The sequence below is a fragment of the Carassius auratus genome, chromosome 6 (assembly GCF_003368295.1).
Source record: "Carassius auratus strain Wakin chromosome 6, ASM336829v1, whole genome shotgun sequence".
Lineage (NCBI taxonomy): Eukaryota > Metazoa > Chordata > Actinopteri > Cypriniformes > Cyprinidae > Carassius > Carassius auratus.
This window is the reverse complement of record NC_039248.1, coordinates 22772550-22778549: the sequence shown is the minus strand read 5'-3', so window position 1 is coordinate 22778549 and position 6000 is coordinate 22772550.

Sequence of the window (6000 nt, the reverse complement as noted above, 5' to 3'; positions counted from 1 at the left end):
GTAAAACAAACGTAAAAGACAAACAAAATTAGCTTTTAAGATCAAAAACAGTATATTAATATATAATTTCCCTGAAGATATAGATGTCTGTGTCTGCAGCCTTGAAACTGAATTAAATTGAGGACACTAAGCTGTTTGGATAAGTATGCATGATATCCTGTTATGATAGATGAGAGATGACTGCTGAGATCCACTCACTCTTCTACAAACAAGAAATAGAATTCCTCTCTTCGACCACAAGCCATCCTTAAGCCATCCATTCGAGGGACAAAAGATACTTTGCATACATATTTTTAGGCTATCCTGATAAGATATAAACAACTCTTTGTAGAAAAGTTTTAGAGGGATGTTTAGCAATAAGATAAACCTCCTGTGCATGCAGAATACAAATTAGGATATCTACAAATAAGAGATTTATTAAATTACTTCTGCATTAGCCTTTATTTTGCCCCGATTATTATCCGTTTTGGTCACAGATGGAAAGCCCACACCAAGTATTTTAAAAAGATACTGTTTGTTACAACAAACTGTGCTATTAAAGTCACAAATGTTTACAAGTTTAGTGATTTTACTTTCATATTTCTAAAGGCAAATTTTACAGTGTGGATGTATGTTGAACTGCGAGACCTTTGAAGAAACGGCTCAGAGCTGCCTGCAAATGTTTAGATGGCAAACTGAAGGAGTAGAGTTTGTTACACTTACTGCTTTTCAGATTAACCTTTTAGTGAAAGGATGACATTTCAATTCTAGTGGGCATGCATCTAATTATCATTGATCAAAGATTTTGGTGTCGAGCTGTTCACTAAATAAAAGCTGTACTGGAGTCTATACTCAATACAAACCCTGCCGAAACATAGATAGGATTGTCATAGAGATAATTGCATTATTGTTATTAGAGAAGACATTAAAATTATGGACGTTTCCACCACAAGCAATTCATCAAACAATTAATTTGAATTTTTATCTCACAATTTTGTTTAAAAAAAGTTAGACTTTTATAATAGACATTTTTATAAGTATATGGGTAATTAAACATAAACTACATATTTTTTAAATATATTGCAACTTTTTTCTTGCAACACCTCACAATTCTGAATTTATATCTCGCCATTTTGAGCTTATATCTCATAATTATGATTTTTTTTTTTCCTCAGCATTGCATGAGAAAGTAACAACTACAATTAATCATTTATAGATTCAAGAGATGTAATAACTTTACAGAAATGTACTGGTTTGAATATGTTACTTCTTGCTGCCTCCAGGTACTCTCATTCCCAAATTTTAAAATAATTACACAAAAATATCACAATTACTGCTTTTTAAACTGAGATCTGTAAAGGTCCAGGCATTGGCCCAACGGAGGTATCTAATGGTGGCTGAAGGTTTCTTGTGTGTTCAGGCTTTTCAGCGCACAAAGTTATTTAATTTAAGTTGAACTCTAATCTGACTACATTTTATTTTGACTGCGAATTTAGGTAAAAAAATGCTAATTGGTTCATTTCTAATTCTTATTATTCTGACATTTGATTATTCTATTTCACTCTTTAATCATATTGAATCTCGTTAATCTTATTCCTATAACACTTTTAGTCTCGTACCAGCTGGTATATGGATCTCATATTAACAAACTCTTAGTCAGTCTTGGTCATTAGACAGAGGCGACTGACTAATATTCTGGACGGCTCATGCAATCCCTAGCTCATTCTAGAATACTTTTATTTAGTCCCCATAGATCTGTACACACTTAGTTAATATAAGACTATATGTAACCAGAGGTTATGACCATTACTATAGAACCAACTTAAATTCTTCAAAGTAACGTTATATAATCATGCCTTTATTTCTCACGTACAATTAGTTAGAATAATTTTACAATAATCAGAGGTTGAAGCTGACCCAAATTTAGGTCGGTCAACAACACACTGGTCTTTTAAACAGAAAAAACCTATTAGCCTCTACAGTTTAAGTATACATAACTAGTGCCAATGTGTTAGTCAGAGCTCGAAAACATTTTAGTCCATCTACGGGCAACCGACTACAGAATTGCAGTGAGCATTTGCAGTTTTCACTTTAATACCCAGTTCCAGAGAATTTAAATTTCGATTGATCAAGTCGAGTTAACACATTTTGAGACAAAAGGTAATTTGCATGAGAGACACTGGGAAATGGCACACCTCCACAGCAATCAACTTATCTCTAAACTCTTAGGATCTGTATAACCTTTTTCTAATCTTGATGGCTGTCTGATCTATTGTTAAAGTTAGCGTGAACCGGAATTTGTTGCTGACTTTATTTCAGCGTAGTGACGTATTTCCAGCTGAAATTGAATATTGAATAGAGGGCGTGTTTTATTTTTGTGCCCTTCCTCTCTGTCTCTCTCTCATAGCAAACTAACGGTTGGAAGGGTGTGATTAAAAGGGTCATATGACGTTGTTAAAAAGAACATTATTTTGTGTTTTTGGTGTAATGCAATGTGTTTATGTGGTTTAAGGTAAAAAAAAAAAAAAACACACATTATTTTCCACATACTGTACATTATTGTTTCTCCTCTATGCCCTGCCTTTCTGAAACACTTCGATTTTTACAAAGCTCACGATTCTGAAAATCGAGGTATACGCCGATTGGCCAGCAATCCAGTGCGTTGTGATTGAACGAATGCCTCAAGTGTGTGACAGAAATGTTATGCCCATGACCATACTTTCATGCTGTGTGTCCCGGATCGATGAGACAATAACAATGAAATCCATTACAAACAAGAAATTTGTTGCATCCAATGGGGACATGATTACTGATTATAATGACTTATATTGTCTTTTTATGCGTTGCATAGCGTAGCGTAGTGGCAAAATGTACTTGGCAAAATGTCCTTGCAAAGTTGGAACTCCCCACTTTATAGAAACAGACACCGGCATTGTAGGCTAAACTCTAACAGGAAACTGTCCTTTTTCTCCGCAAAATGTGCTGGACACATCCAAATATTTGAGTTGAACTGTTCCGGAACAGTGTTGTAAATACAACTTCACCACTTCACCATTTCTAGTTGGCCAAACAAAGTAGCTTCGCTATCACAATGAAACACAGCGTCTCCACAACATGGCACTGGTGGCAACAACAAGAATAAAAATTAACCCTTCTTTCTTTGCGTGAACATTTGGACGTCATTATGCAAATCTTCCCACATCATGAAGAAGACGTGGGGGCGTGTTAGAATGAGGCGTGTTTAGGAGGGCGTGGTTGACTCTTAACTTTTTTTTCTTTTTATTTTAAGAATATCTCTTTGGATTTGAGACTTTAGTCTTTGCAATTTTACAGATCTTCTTTATGCACCAATAGCTTTTAACACTCCACAGAGAATGGAAAAACTGAAATCGCATTATATGACCCCTTAAAGGACATTTGGCCCCAAGCCATCAAACTGACTTCATCAGAAAAGGAATGCCATTCAAGAGCGGAAGTTTAAATTTTGATTAAAGATTTTCAAGACAAACTATTTTTTTTCATGGACTAACTGTTTACATCAAGACTAGCTATGTGCGCTGGTAAAGTCAATAAAGTAAATTTTGATTTCATGCAGACTTTAAGATAATGAGTACTTTTAACAAGACACACAGAGACCTTTCAAACAAAATCATGGTTTCGGTGATCTCTGTAGTATCCTGTGTTAAGATGGAAATTAGGTGAAAAAGTCGGAGAGTTAGTAAAGGAAGTGGAGGTGGAGAATCATACACAGTGTGTGAAACTTTTGTCTCTCTCAGTTGGGTGTGTTGCCATAAATGAGGATGTTAGGCTTTTGAGACAGAGTTCAGATTGTTGATTCTCAAAAGAGTTTTTAGTCTTTTTAGTCTGTGGTCCAATAATTTTAATCACCAATAGGGTTTAAACAGAACATCTACTCAGACAGCACAGTAAAGTCTTAGACTTGTCACGGCTTCAGTTTTTACAAAGCTATATGATTGATTTTGTAGCTTTGTAATAGGTATCCTCAGTAACATCTAAATGTAGTTAAAACAATGCAAGATGCATAATTAATTTTAAAAACGAGAATAAAGACTAGCAGTGGTTCACACTGGCAGGCTGTGACCCAGTATGAAGGTCATTCTGTCCATGTGTGAAATCCTGAAACTCAGGTTCTCATGGGACAGGGCTCACACACAAAATGAAGACTCAGTAAATCAGAGACACTTTCACGAGGCCATTCTTGCTAAAGAGACCTATCGATGTGACAGATGGTGTGTTGCTGACGGAGCAGAAAAGATGTTCTTCGCTGTTAAGATGTGCCACTGATAGGATGAGCGGACATTGGGTCACCTCCTCTTGCTGAGGGCACGGTTAACAAAGAAAAAGTTGGCATGTCAAAAAAGGACAGACTGACTTCACCATCCAAACTCCATTCTTGTGTATTTTGTGATATGCTATGGTAAGAAAGAAAGACCACTGCAATATACATTTGGAACTGTACAAGAAGGGGCAAACAGTGAGACTATTAGTCACATTTTCGAGAAGAAAATTCACAAGACACTACAGTTCAGCATGTTGTTGTTTTTTAAAAATGAATGAATGAATTGTTGAACAAAATGAATAATTTTATTACGGTAGGATGCATTTAATTGTTTGAAAGTCACAGTGAAGTTTTCCATTTTAGAGTGACTGTCATAGTGTAAATGAACTGACTTTCTTTGGTGGTTGCAAAAATAAATAAATAATAATAATAGTAATTATTTATATATATATATATATACATAAACAAATTGTCAAACTTGTAGATAATCATAAAATGCTCGTAACTCGTATGTTTAATGTATTCTATAAAATTTGTTCTCTGTCATATTTGTCAAATATTGAATTATGACAAACTGATCAAAAAATGCATTGGCAAGCAGGATTCTATTTTTATTAATTATATTCAGTGTGCATCAGTTTAGCACATGGAAATATAAACTGTGCAGCTACTCCTCTAAGTACTACAAAGCACAAGAGATACAGAAATCTGTGGATTCTGCATTTTTGAACAGCATAACCAGAACCGTGGAAGTATATCTATTTTTGTTCCAGAGGGTTGGGGGAACAGAATAGAGATAGAGATAGAGAGACAATAGGAAAGAGAAAAGATGACATGGAAGAGACTCATCCTGTGATCATTAAATGAAGAAGATTCGGAGAGAATTACGTAGATCTTCTAAGAAGGGAAGATTAGTCACTATGTCTCACATAACCTAAATGTAATATCTTGATAGCTAAATTCAGGCCAGCGAATCTCTAAATGAGGTCAGCTTTTTCTCTAAGCAAAGACAATTGTTAAAGTCGCAGAGGTCTTGAACATTTGTGTCTATCTTTTCCTTTGGAGGGTAAAAACACCAAATTCCCCAAAGCCTAATTCTCATCAGCTTTAACACACATCTGGGTTCAAACGTTTAATATGATACTAAAAGATCCATTTATTCATGAAATCATTAAAATTTTCTGAGCAAGGCCTACTATTTTTGGTCTATTCACAGATCTGTATTAGATAAGATGAAGATAAAATATTTAAACATTTCAAGTGCAGTATTTTTCACGGTGTACACTCAAAGCCATCAAAGCCGAAATAACACCTATCAGAGAAAATCCCTGTGTTTTCTGTGTGTCCAACAGAGCTGAGTGCTGTTAGAGTACAGCATTCAATGATCTCATATTTATTATCCTTTAAAAGATAAATGCATCCACAGCTCAGCATCTCTGTATGTTTCCCAGATATATCATAGTACTTCATTTCAAGTCGCTTCCAGCTGATGGGCATACAGATGATGCCTCCAGGTGTTTTGTGCACTCTCATTGGGAAGGCTGTTTTCAAAAAGTCCTCTTAGACAATGCTCCTGAAACAGTAATTCTCCCTGAAAGAATACATCTGAGTGTAATTAAAATGTGGATTATAAACAGAACATATGAAATGTTGCTGCCACTTCATGCTAGGGTGACCTTAACTACTATGTACTTACATCACAATGTACTGTATCACAATGA